Source organism: Euprymna scolopes, chromosome 3, assembly GCF_053919585.1.
Source record: "Euprymna scolopes isolate OS-2025 chromosome 3, ASM5391958v1, whole genome shotgun sequence".
Classification (NCBI taxonomy): Eukaryota; Metazoa; Mollusca; class Cephalopoda; order Sepiida; family Sepiolidae; genus Euprymna; species Euprymna scolopes.
In genome coordinates, this window is record NC_136484.1 from 1,140,752 (window position 1) to 1,158,055 (window position 17,304).

Sequence of the window (17,304 nt, forward strand, 5' to 3'; positions counted from 1 at the left end):
TTATTTAATTTATAAATCATGTTAATAAACAGTAATGATAACTAACAATATATTATTTAATTTATAAATCATGTTAATAAACAGTAATGATAACTAACAATATATTATTTAATTTATAAATCATGTTACTACACAGTAATGATAACTAACAATATATTATTTAATTTATAAATCATGTTACTAAACAGTAATGATAACTAACAATATATTATTTAATTTATAAATCATGTTACTAAACAGTAATGATAACTAACAATATATTATTTAATTTATGAATCATGTTAATAAACAGTAATGATAACTAACAATATATTATTTAATTTATAAATCATGTTAATAAACAGTAATGATAACTAACAATATATTATTTAATTTATAAATCATGTTAATAATCAGTAATGATAACTAACAATATATTATTTAATTTATAAATCATGTTACTAAACAGTAATGATAACTAACAATATATTATTTAATTTATAAATCATGTTACTAAACAGTAATGATAACTAACAATATATTATTTAATTTATAAATCATGTTACTAAACAGTAATGATAACTAACAATATATTATTTAATTTATAAATCATGTTACTAAACAATAATGATAACTAACAATATATTATTTAATTTATAAATCATGTTAATAAACAGTAATGATAATTAACAATATATTATTTAATTTATAAATCATGTTAATAAACAGTAATGATAACTAACAATATATTATTTAATTTATAAATCATGTTACTAAACAGTAATGATAACTAACAATATATCATTTAATTTATAAATCATGTTAATAAACAGTAATGATAACTAACAATATATTATTTTATTTATAAATCATTTTAATAAACAGTAATGATAACTAACAATATATTATTTAATTTATGAATCATGTTAATAAACAGTAATGATAACTAACAATATATTATTTAATTTATAAATCATGTTAATAAACAGTAATGATAACAAACAATATATTATTTAATTTATAAATTATGTTAATAAACAGTAATGATAATTAACAATATATTATTTAATTTATAAATCATGTTACTAAACAGTAATGATAACTAACAATATATTATTTAATTTATAAATCATTTTAATAAACAGTAATGATAACTAACAATATATTATTTAATTTATGAATCATGTTAATAAACAGTAATGATAACTAACAATATATTATTTAATTTATAAATCATGTTAATAAACAGTAATGATAACTAACAATATATTATTTAATTTATACATTACGTTACTAAACAGTAATGATAACTAACAATATATTATTTAATTTATAAATCATGTTAATAAACAGTAATGATAACTAACAATATATTATTTAATTTATAAATCATGTTACTAAACAGTAATGATAACTAACAATATATTATTTAATTTATAAATCATGTTAATAAACAGTAATGATAACTAAAAATATATTATTTTATTTATAAATCATGTTAATAAACAGTAATGATAACTAACAATATATTATTTAATTTATAAATCATGTTAATAAACAGTAATGATAACTAACAATATATTATTTAATTTATAAATAATGTTACTAAACAGTAATGATAACTAACAATATATTATTTAATTTATAAATCATGTTAATAAACAGTAATGATAACTAACAATATATTATTTAATTTATAAATCATGTTAATAAACAGTAATGATAACTAACAATATATTATTTAATTTATAAATCATGTTACTACACAGTAATGATAACTAACAATATATTATTTAATTTATAAATCATGTTACTAAACAGTAATGATAACTAACAATATATTATTTAATTTATAAATCATGTTACTACACAGTAATGATAACTAACAATATATTATTTAATTTATAAATCATGTTAATAAACAGTAATGATAACTAACAATATATTATTTAATTTATAAATCATGTTAATAAACAGTAATGATAACTAACAATATATTATTTAATTTATAAATCATGTTACTACACAGTAATGATAACTAACAATATATTATTTAATTTATAAATCATGTTACTAAACAGTAATGATAACTAACAATATATTATTTAATTTATAAATCATGTTACTAAACAGTAATGATAACTAACAATATATTATTTAATTTATAAATCATGTTACTAAACAGTAATGATAACTAACAATATATTATTTAATTTATAAATCATGTTAATAAACAGTAATGATAACTAACAATATATTATTTAATTTATAAATCATGTTAATAATCAGTAATGATAACTAACAATATATTATTTAATTTATAAATCATGTTACTAAACAGTAATGATAACTAACAATATATTATTTAATTTATAAATCATGTTACTACACAGTAATGATAACTAACAATATATTATTTAATTTATAAATCATGTTAATAAACAGTAATGATAACTAACAATATATTATTTAATTTATAAATCATGTTACTAAACAATAATGATAACTAACAATATATTATTTAATTTATAAATCATGTTAATAAACAGTAATGATAACTAACAATATATTATTTAATTTATGAATCATGTTAATAAACAGTAATGATAACTAACAATATATTATTTAATTTATAAATCATGTTACTAAACAGTAATGATAACTAACAATATATTATTTAATTTATAAATCATGTTACTAAACAGTAATGATAACTAACAATATATTATTTAATTTATAAATCATGTTAATAAACAGTAATGATAACTAACAATATATTATTTAATTTATAAATCATGTTAATAAACAGTAATGATAACTAACAATATATTATTTAATTTATAAATCATGTTACTAAACAGTAATGATAACTAACAATATATTATTTAATTTATAAATCATGTTAATAAACAGTAATGATAACTAACAATATATTATTTAATTTATAAATCATGTTACTAAACAGTAATGATAACTAACAATATATTATTTAATTGATAAATAATGTTAATAAACAGTAATGATAACTAACAATATATTATTAAATTTATTAATCATGTTACTAAACAGTAATGATAACTAACAATATATTATTTAATATATAAATCATGTTACTAAACAGTAATGATAACTAACAATATATTATTTAATTTATAAATCATGTTAATAAACAGTAATGATAATTAACAATATATTATTTAATTTATGAATCATGTTACTAAACAGTAATGATAACTAACAATATATTATTTAATTTATAAATCATGTTACTAAACAGTAATGATAACTAACAATATATTATTTAATTTATGAATCATGTTGATAACCAGTAATGATAACTAACAATATATTATTTAATTTATGAATCATGTTAATAAACCGTAATGATAACTAACAATATATTATTTAATTGATAAATCATGTTAATAAACAGTAATGATAACTAACAATATATTATTTAATTTATAAATCATGTTACTAAACAGTAATGATAACTAACAATATATTATTTAATTGATAAATCATGTTAATAAACAGTAATGATAACTAACAATATATTATTTAATTTATAAATCATGTTAATAAACACTAATGATAACTAACAATATATTACTTAATTTATAAATCATGTTAATAAACAGTAATGGTAACTAACAATATATTATTTAATTTATAAATCATGTTACTAAACAGTAATGATAACTAACAATATATTATTTAATTTATAAATCATGTTAATAAACAGTAATGATAACTAACAATATATTATTTAATTTAGAAATCATGTTAATAATCAGTAATGATAACTAACAATATATTATTTAATTTATAAATCATGTTACTAAACAGTAATGATAACTAACAATATATTATTTAATTTATAAATCATGTTACTAAACAGTAATGATAACTAACAATATATTATTTAATTTATAAATCATGTTACTAAACAGTAATGATAACTAACAATATATTATTTAATTTATAAATCATGTTACTAAACAATAATGATAACTAACAATATATTATTTAATTTATAAATCATGTTAATAAACAGTAATGATAACTAACAATATATTATTTAATTTATGAATCATGTTAATAAACAGTAATGATAACTAACAATATATTATTTAATTTATAAATCATGTTACTAAACAATAATGATAACTAACAATATATTATTTAATTTATAAATCATGTTACTAAACAGTAATGATAACTAACAATATATTATTTAATTTATAAATCATGTTAATAAACAGTAATGATAACTAACAATATATTATTTAATTTATAAATCATGTTACTAAACAGTAATGATAACTAACAATATATTATTTAATTTATAAATCATGTTACTAAACAGTAATGATAACTAACAATATATTATTTAATTTATAAATCATGTTAATAAACAGTAATGATAACTAACAATATATTATTTAATTTATAAATCATGTTAATAAACAGTAATGATAATTAACAATGTATTATTTAATTAATAAATCATGTTAATAAACAGTAATGATAACTAACAATATATTATTTAATTTATAAATCATGTTACTAAACAGTAATGATAACTAACAATATATTATTTAATTGATAAATCATGTTAATAAACAGTAATGATAACTAACAATATATTATTTAATTTATGAATCATGTTACTAAACAGTAATGATAACTAACAATATATTATTTAATTTATAAATCATGTTACTAAACAGTAATGATAACTAACAATATATTATTTAATTTATAAATCATGTTAATAAACAGTAATGATAATTAACAATATATTATTTAATTTATGAATCATGTTACTAAACAGTAATGATAACTAACAATATATTATTTAATTTATAAATCATGTTACTAAACAGTAATGATAACTAACAATATATTATTTAATTTATGAATCATGTTGATAACCAGTAATGATAACTAACAATATATTATTTAATTTATGAATCATGTTAATAAACAGTAATGATAACTAACAATATATTATTTAATTGATAAATCATGTTAATAAACAGTAATTATAACTAACAATATATTATTTAATTTATAAATCATGTTACTAAACAGTAATGATAACTAACAATATATTATTTAATTGATAAATCATGTTAATAAACAGTAATGATAATTAACAATATATTATTTAATTTATAAATCATGTTAATAAACAGTAATGATAACTAACAATATATTACTTAATTTATAAATCATGTTACTAAACAGTAATGATAACTAACAATATATTATTTAATTTATAAATCATGTTAATAAACAGTAATGATAATTAACAATATATTATTTAATTTATAAATCATGTTAATAAACAGTAATGATAACTAACAATATATTATTTAATTTATAAATCATGTTACTAAACAGTAATGATAACTAACAATATATTATTTAATTTATAAATCATGTTAATAAACAGTAATGATAACTAACAATATATTATTTAATTTATAAATCATGTTACTAAACAGTAATGATAACTAACAATATATTATTTAATTGATAAATCATGTTAATAAACATTAATGATAACTAACAATATATTATTTAATTTATGAATTATGTTACTAAACAGTAATGATAACTAACAATATATTATTTAATTTATAAATCATGTTACTAAACAGTAATGATAACTAACAATATATTATTTAATTTATGAATCATGTTAATAAACAGTAATGATAACTAACAATATATTATTTAATTGATAAATCATGTTAATAAACAGTAATGATAACTAACAAAATATTATTTAATTTATAAATCATGTTAATAAACAGTAATGATAACTAACAATGTATTATTTAATTTATAAATCATGTTAATAAACAGTAATGATAATTAACAATATATTATTTAATTGATAAATCATGTTAATAAACAGTAATGATAACTAACAATATATTACTTAATTTATAAATCATTTTACTAAACAGTAATGATAACTAACAATATATCATTTCATTTATAAATCATGTTAATAAACAGTAATGATAATTAACAATATATTATTTAATTTATAAATCATGTTAATAAACAGTAATGATAACTAACAATATATTATTTAATTTATAAATCATGTTAATAAACAGTAATGATAATTAACAATGTATTATTTAATTTATAAATCATGTTAATAAACAGTAATGATAACTAACAATATATTATTTTATTTATAAATCATTTTAATAAACAGTAATGATAACTAACAATATATTATTTAATTTATGAATCATGTTAATAAACAGTAATGATAACTAACAATATATTATTTAATTTATAAATCATGTTAATAAACAGTAATGATAACAAACAATATATTATTTAATTTATAAATTATGTTAATAAACAGTAATGATAATTAACAATATATTATTTAATTTATAAATCATGTTACTAAACAGTAATGATAACTAACAATATATTATTTAATTAATAAATCATTTTAATAAACAGTAATGATAACTAACAATATATTATTTAATTTATGAATCATGTTAATAAACAGTAATGATAACTAACAATATATTATTTAATTTATAAATCATGTTAATAAACAGTAATGATAACTAACAATATATTATTTAATTTATACATTATGTTACTAAACAGTAATGATAACTAACAATATATTATTTAATTTATAAATCATGTTACTTAACAGTAATGATAACTAACAATATATTATTTAATTTATAAATCATGTTACTAAACAGTAATGATAACTAACAATATATTATTTAATTTATAAATCATGTTACTAAACAATAATGATAACTAACAATATATTATTTAATTTATAAATCATGTTAATAAACAGTAATGATAACTAACAATATATTATTTAATTTATGAATCATGTTAATAAACAGTAATGATAACTAACAATATATCATTTAATTTATAAATCATGTTACTAAACAGTAATGATAACTAACAATATATTATTTAATTTATAAATCATGTTACTAAACAGTAATGATAACTAACAATATATTATTTAATTTATAAATAATGTTAATAAACAGTAATGATAACTAACAATATATTATTTAATTTATAAATCATGTTACTAAACAGTAATGATAACTAACAATATATTATTTAATTGATAAATCATGTTAATAAACAGTAATGATAACTAACAATATATTATTAAATTTATGAATCATGTTACTAAACAGTAATGATAACTAACAATATATTATTTAATATATAAATCATGTTACTAAACAGTAATGATAACTAACAATATATTATTTAATTTATAAATCATGTTAATAAACAGTAATGATAATTAACAATATATTATTTAATTTATGAATCATGTTACTAAACAGTAATGATAACTAACAATATATTATTTAATTTATAAATCATGTTACTAAACAGTAATGATAACTAACAATATATTATTTAATTTATGAATCATGTTGATAACCAGTAATGATAACTAACAATATATTATTTATTTTATGAATCATGTTAATAAACCGTAATGATAACTAACAATATATTATTTAATTGATAAATCATGTTAATAAACAGTAATGATAACTAACAATATATTATTTAATTTATAAATCATGTTACTAAACAGTAATGATAACTAACAATATATTATTTAATTGATAAATCATGTTAATAAACAGTAATGATAACTAACAATATATTATTTAATTTATAAATCATGTTAATAAACACTAATGATAACTAACAATATATTACTTAATTTATAAATCATGTTAATAAACAGTAATGGTAACTAACAATATATTATTTAATTTATAAATCATGTTACTAAACAGTAATGATAACTAACAATATATTATTTAATTTATAAATCATGTTAATAAACAGTAATGATAACTAACAATATATTATTTAATTTAGAAATCATGTTAATAATCAGTAATGATAACTAACAATATATTATTTAATTTATAAATCATGTTACTAAACAGTAATGATAACTAACAATATATTATTTAATTTATAAATCATGTTACTAAACAGTAATGATAACTAACAATATATTATTTAATTTATAAATCATGTTACTAAACAGTAATGATAACTAACAATATATTATTTAATTTATAAATCATGTTACTAAACAATAATGATAACTAACAATATATTATTTAATTTATAAATCATGTTAATAAACAGTAATGATAACTAACAATATATTATTTAATTTATGAATCATGTTAATAAACAGTAATGATAACTAACAATATATTATTTAATTTATAAATCATGTTACTAAACAGTAATGATAACTAACAATATATTATTTAATTTATAAATCATGTTACTAAACAGTAATGATAACTAACAATATATTATTTAATTTATAAATCATGTTAATAAACAGTAATGATAACTAACAATATATTATTTAATTTATAAATCATGTTACTAAACAGTAATGATAACTAACAATATATTATTTAATTTATAAATCATGTTACTAAAGAGTAATGATAACTAACAATATATTATTTAATTTATAAATCATGTTAATAAACAGTAATGATAACTAACAATATATTATTTAATTTATAAATCATGTTAATAAACAGTAATGATAATTAACAATGTATTATTTAATTAATAAATCATGTTAATAAACAGTAATGATAACTAACAATATATTATTTAATTTATAAATCATGTTACTAAACAGTAATGATAACTAACAATATATTATTTAATTGATAAATCATGTTAATAAACAGTAATGATAACTAACAATATATTATTTAATTTATGAATCATGTTACTAAACAGTAATGATAACTAACAATATATTATTTAATTTATAAATCATGTTACTAAACAGTAATGATAACTAACAATATATTATTTAATTTATAAATCATGTTAATAAACAGTAATGATAATTAACAATATATTATTTAATTTATGAATCATGTTACTAAACAGTAATGATAACTAACAATATATTATTTAAATTATAAATCATGTTACTAAACAGTAATGATAACTAACAATATATTATTTAATTTATGAATCATGTTGATAACCAGTAATGATAACTAACAATATATTATTTAATTTATGAATCATGTTAATAAACAGTAATGATAACTAACAATATATTATTTAATTGATAAATCATGTTAATAAACAGTAATGATAACTAACAATATATTATTTAATTTATAAATCATGTTACTAAACAGTAATGATAACTAACAATATATTATTTAATTGATAAATCATGTTAATAAACAGTAATGATAATTAACAATATATTATTTAATTTATAAATCATGTTAATAAACAGTAATGATAACTAACAATATATTACTTAATTTATAAATCATGTTACTAAACAGTAATGATAACTAACAATATATTATTTAATTTATAAATCATGTTAATAAACAGTAATGATAATTAACAATATATTATTTAATTTATAAATCATGTTAATAAACAGTAATGATAACTAACAATATATTATTTAATTTATAAATCATGTTACTAAACAGTAATGATAACTAACAATATATTATTTAATTTATAAATCATGTTAATAAACAGTAATGATAACTAACAATATATTATTTAATTTATAAATCATGTTACTAAACAGTAATGATAACTAACAATATATTATTTAATTGATAAATCATGTTAATAAACAGTAATGATAACTAACAATATATTATTTTATTTATAAATCATGTTAATAAACAGTAATGATAACTAACAATATATTATTTAATTTATAAATCATGTTAATAAACAGTAATGATAACTAACAATATATTATTTAATTTATAAATAATGTTACTAAACAGTAATGATAACTAACAATATATTATTTAATTTATAAATCATGTTAATAAACAGTAATGATAACTAACAATATATTATTTAATTTATAAATCATGTTACTAAACAGTAATGATAACTAACAATATATTATTTAATTTATAAATCATGTTACTAAACAATAATGATAACTAACAATATATTATTTAATTTATAAATCATGTTAATAAACAGTAATGATAACTAACAATATATTATTTAATTTATGAATCATGTTAATAAACAGTAATGATAACTAACAATATATTATTTTATTTATAAATCATTTTATAAACAGTAATGATAACTAACAATATATTATTTAATTTATGAATCATGTTAATAAACAGTAATGATAACTAACAATATATTATTTAATTTATAAATCATGTTAATAAACAATAATGATAACAAACAATATATTATTTAATTTATAAATTATGTTAATAAACAGTAATGATAATTAACAATATATTATTTAATTTATAAATCATGTTACTAAACAGTAATGATAACTAACAATATATTATTTAATTTATAAATCATTTTAATAAACAGTAATGATAACTAACAATATATTATTTAATTTATGAATCATGTTAATAAACAGTAATGATAACTAACAATATATTATTTAATTTATAAATCATGTTAATAAACAGTAATGATAACTAACAATATATTATTTAATTTATACATTATGTTACTAAACAGTAATGATAACTAACAATATATTATTTAATTTATAAATCATGTTAATAAACAGTAATGATAACTAACAATATATTATTTAATTTATAAATCATGTTACTAAACAGTAATGATAACTAACAATATATTATTTAATTTATAAATCATGTTAATAAACAGTAATGATAACTAAAATATATTATTTTATTTATAAATCATGTTAATAAACAGTAATGATAACTAACAATATATTATTTAATTTATAAATCATGTTAATAAACAGTAATGATAACTAACAATATATTATTTAATTTATAAATAATGTTACTAAACAGTAATGATAACTAACAATATATTATTTAATTTATAAATCATGTTAATAAACAGTAATGATAACTAACAATATATTATTTAATTTATAAATCATGTTAATAAACAGTAATGATAACTAACAATATATTATTTAATTTATAAATCATGTTAATAAACAGTAATGATAACTAACAATATATTATTTAATTTATAAATCATGTTACTACACATTAATGATAACTAACAATATATTATTTAATTTATAAATCATGTTACTAAACAGTAATGATAACTAACAATATATTATTTAATTTATAAATCATGTTACTAAACAGTAATGATAACTAACAATATATTATTTAATTTATGAATCATGTTAATAAACAGTAATGATAACTAACAATATATTATTTAATTTATAAATCATGTTACTACACAGTAATGATAACTAACAATATATTATTTAATTTATAAATCATGTTAATAAACAGTAATGATAACTAACAATATATTATTTAATTTATAAATCATGTTAATAAACAGTAATGATAACTAACAATATATTATTTAATTTATAAATCATGTTACTACACAGTAATGATAACTAACAATATATTATTTAATTTATAAATCATGTTACTACACAGTAATGATAACTAACAATATATTATTTAATTTATAAATCATGTTACTAAACAGTAATGATAACTAACAATATATTATTTAATTTATAAATCATGTTACTAAACAGTAATGATAACTAACAATATATTATTTAATTTATAAATCATGTTACTAAACAGTAATGATAACTAACAATATATTATTTAATTTATAAATCATGTTAATAAACAGTAATGATAACTAACAATATATTATTTAATTTATAAATCATGTTAATAATCAGTAATGATAACTAACAATATATTATTTAATTTATAAATCATGTTACTAAACAGTAATGATAACTAACAATATATTATTTAATTTATAAATCATGTTACTAAACAGTAATGATAACTAACAATATATTATTTAATTTATAAATCATGTTACTAAACAGTAATGATAACTAACAATATATTATTTAATTTATAAATCATTTTAATAAACAGTAATGATAACTAACAATATATTATTTAATTTATACATTATGTTACTAAACAGTAATGATAACTAACAATATATTATTTAATTTATAAATCATGTTAATAAACAGTAATGATAACTAACAATATATTATTTAATTTATAAATCATGTTACTAAACAGTAATGATAACTAACAATATATTATTTAATTTATAAATCATGTTAATAAACAGTAATGATAACTAACAATATATTATTTAATTTATAAATCATGTTAATAAACAGTAATGATAACTAACAATATATTATTTAATTTATAAATCATGTTAATAAACAGTAATGATAACTAACAATATATTATTTAATTTATAAATCATGTTACTACACATTAATGATAACTAACAATATATTATTTAATTTATAAATCATGTTACTAAACAGTAATGATAACTAACAATATATTATTTAATTTATAAATCATGTTACTAAACAGTAATGATAACTAACAATATATTATTTAATTTATGAATCATGTTAATAAACAGTAATGATAACTAACAATATATTATTTAATTTATAAATCATGTTACTACACAGTAATGATAACTAACAATATATTATTTAATTTATAAATCATGTTAATAAACAGTAATGATAACTAACAATATATTATTTAATTTATAAATCATGTTAATAAACAGTAATGATAACTAACAATATATTATTTAATTTATAAATCATGTTACTACACAGTAATGATAACTAACAATATATTATTTAATTTATAAATCATGTTACTACACAGTAATGATAACTAACAATATATTATTTAATTTATAAATCATGTTACTAAACAGTAATGATAACTAACAATATATTATTTAATTTATAAATCATGTTACTAAACAGTAATGATAACTAACAATATATTATTTAATTTATAAATCATGTTACTAAACAGTAATGATAACTAACAATATATTATTTAATTTATAAATCATGTTAATAAACAGTAATGATAACTAACAATATATTATTTAATTTATAAATCATGTTAATAATCAGTAATGATAACTAACAATATATTATTTAATTTATAAATCATGTTACTAAACAGTAATGATAACTAACAATATATTATTTAATTTATAAATCATGTTACTAAACAGTAATGATAACTAACAATATATTATTTAATTTATAAATCATGTTACTAAACAGTAATGATAACTAACAATATATTATTTAATTTATAAATCATGTTACTAAACAATAATGATAACTAACAATATATTATTTAATTTATAAATCATGTTAATAAACAGTAATGATAACTAACAATATATTATTTAATTTATGAATCATGTTAATAAACAGTAATGATAACTAACAATATATTATTTAATTTATAAATCATGTTACTAAACAGTAATGATAACTAACAATATATTATTTAATTTATAAATCATGTTACTAAACAGTAATGATAACTAACAATATATTATTTAATTTATAAATCATGTTAATAAACAGTAATGATAACTAACAATATATTATTTAATTTATAAATCATGTTACTAAACAGTAATGATAACTAACAATATATTATTTAATTTATAAATCATGTTACTAAACAGTAATGATAACTAACAATATATTATTTAATTTATAAATCATGTTAATAAACAGTAATGATAACTAACAATATATTATTTAATTTATAAATCATGTTACTAAACAGTAATGATAACTAACAATATATTATTTAATTGATAAATCATGTTAATAAACAGTAATGATAACTAACAATATATTATTTAATTTATGAATCATGTTACTAAACAGTAATGATAACTAACAATATATTATTTAATTGATAAATCATGTTAATAAACAGTAATGATAACTAACAATATATTATTTAATTTATAAATCATGTTAATAAACAGTAATGATAATTAACAATATATTATTTAATTTATGAATCATGTTACTAAACAGTAATGATAACTAACAATATATTATTTAAATTATAAATCATGTTACTAAACAGTAATGATAACTAACAATATATTATTTAATTTATGAATCATGTTGATAACCAGTAATGATAACTAACAATATATTATTTAATTTATGAATCATGTTAATAAACAGTAATGATAACTAACAATATATTATTTAATTGATAAATCATGTTAATAAACAGTAATGATAACTAACAATATATTATTTAATTTATAAATCATGTTAATAAACAGTAATGATAACTAACAATATATTATTTAATTTATAAATCATGTTACTAAACAGTAATGATAACTAACAATATATTATTTAATTTATAAATCATGTTACTAAACAGTAATGATAACTAACAATATATTATTTAATTTATAAATCATGTTAATAAACAGTAATGATAACTAACAATATATTATTTAATTTATAAATCATGTTACTAAACAGTAATGATAACTAACAATATATTATTTAATTGATAAATCATGTTAATAAACAGTAATGATAACTAACAATATATTATTTAATTTATGAATCATGTTACTAAACAGTAATGATAACTAACAATATATTATTTAATTTATAAATCATGTTACTAAACAGTAATGATAACTAACAATATATTATTTAATTTATAAATCATGTTAATAAACAGTAATGATAATTAACAATATATTATTTAATTTATGAATCATGTTACTAAACAGTAATGATAACTAACAATATATTATTTAAATTATAAATCATGTTACTAAACAGTAATGATAACTAACAATATATTATTTAATTTATGAATCATGTTGATAACCAGTAATGATAACTAACAATATATTATTTAATTTATGAATCATGTTAATAAACAGTAATGATAACTAACAATATATTATTTAATTGATAAATCATGTTAATAAACAGTAATGATAACTAACAATATATTATTTAATTTATAAATCATGTTACTAAACAGTAATGATAACTAACAATATATTATTTAATTGATAAATCATGTTAATAAACAGTAATGATAATTAACAATATATTATTTAATTTATAAATCATGTTAATAAACAGTAATGATAACTAACAATATATTACTTAATTTATAAATCATGTTACTAAACAGTAATGATAACTAACAATATATTATTTAATTTATAAATCATGTTAATAAACAGTAATGATAATTAACAATATATTATTTAATTTATAAATCATGTTAATAAACAGTAATGATAACTAACAATATATTATTTAATTTATAAATCATGTTACTAAACAGTAATGATAACTAACAATATATTATTTAATTTATAAATCATGTTAATAAACAGTAATGATAACTAACAATATATTATTTAATTTATAAATCATGTTACTAAACAGTAATGATAACTAACAATATATTATTTAATTGATAAATCATGTTAATAAACAGTAATGATAACTAACAATATATTATTTTATTTATAAATCATGTTAATAAACAGTAATGATAACTAACAATATATTATTTAATTTATAAATCATGTTAATAAACAGTAATGATAACTAACAATATATTATTTAATTTATAAATAATGTTACTAAACAGTAATGATAACTAACAATATATTATTTAATTTATAAATCATGTTAATAAACAGTAATGATAACTAACAATATATTATTTAATTTATAAATCATGTTACTAAACAGTAATGATAACTAACAATATATTATTTAATTTATAAATCATGTTACTAAACAATAATGATAACTAACAATATATTATTTAATTTATAAATCATGTTAATAAACAGTAATGATAACTAACAATATATTATTTAATTTATGAATCATGTTAATAAACAGTAATGATAACTAACAATATATTATTTTATTTATAAATCATTTTATAAACAGTAATGATAACTAACAATATATTATTTAATTTATGAATCATGTTAATAAACAGTAATGATAACTAACAATATATTATTTAATTTATAAATCATGTTAATAAACAATAATGATAACAAACAATATATTATTTAATTTATAAATTATGTTAATAAACAGTAATGATAATTAACAATATATTATTTAATTTATAAATCATGTTACTAAACAGTAATGATAACTAACAATATATTATTTAATTTATAAATCATTTTAATAAACAGTAATGATAACTAACAATATATTATTTAATTTATGAATCATGTTAATAAACAGTAATGATAACTAACAATATATTATTTAATTTATAAATCATGTTAATAAACAGTAATGATAACTAACAATATATTATTTAATTTATACATTATGTTACTAAACAGTAATGATAACTAACAATATATTATTTAATTTATAAATCATGTTAATAAACAGTAATGATAACTAACAATATATTATTTAATTTATAAATCATGTTACTAAACAGTAATGATAACTAACAATATATTATTTAATTTATAAATCATGTTAATAAACAGTAATGATAACTAAAATATATTATTTTATTTATAAATCATGTTAATAAACAGTAATGATAACTAACAATATATTATTTAATTTATAAATCATGTTAATAAACAGTAATGATAACTAACAATATATTATTTAATTTATAAATAATGTTACTAAACAGTAATGATAACTAACAATATATTATTTAATTTATAAATCATGTTAATAAACAGTAATGATAACTAACAATATATTATTTAATTTATAAATCATGTTAATAAACAGTAATGATAACTAACAATATATTATTTAATTTATAAATCATGTTAATAAACAGTAATGATAACTAACAATATATTATTTAATTTATAAATCATGTTACTACACATTAATGATAACTAACAATATATTATTTAATTTATAAATCATGTTACTAAACAGTAATGATAACTAACAATATATTATTTAATTTATAAATCATGTTACTAAACAGTAATGATAACTAACAATATATTATTTAATTTATGAATCATGTTAATAAACAGTAATGATAACTAACAATATATTATTTAATTTATAAATCATGTTACTACACAGTAATGATAACTAACAATATATTATTTAATTTATAAATCATGTTAATAAACAGTAATGATAACTAACAATATATTATTTAATTTATAAATCATGTTAATAAACAGTAATGATAACTAACAATATATTATTTAATTTATAAATCATGTTACTACACAGTAATGATAACTAACAATATATTATTTAATTTATAAATCATGTTACTACACAGTAATGATAACTAACAATATATTATTTAATTTATAAATCATGTTACTAAACAGTAATGATAACTA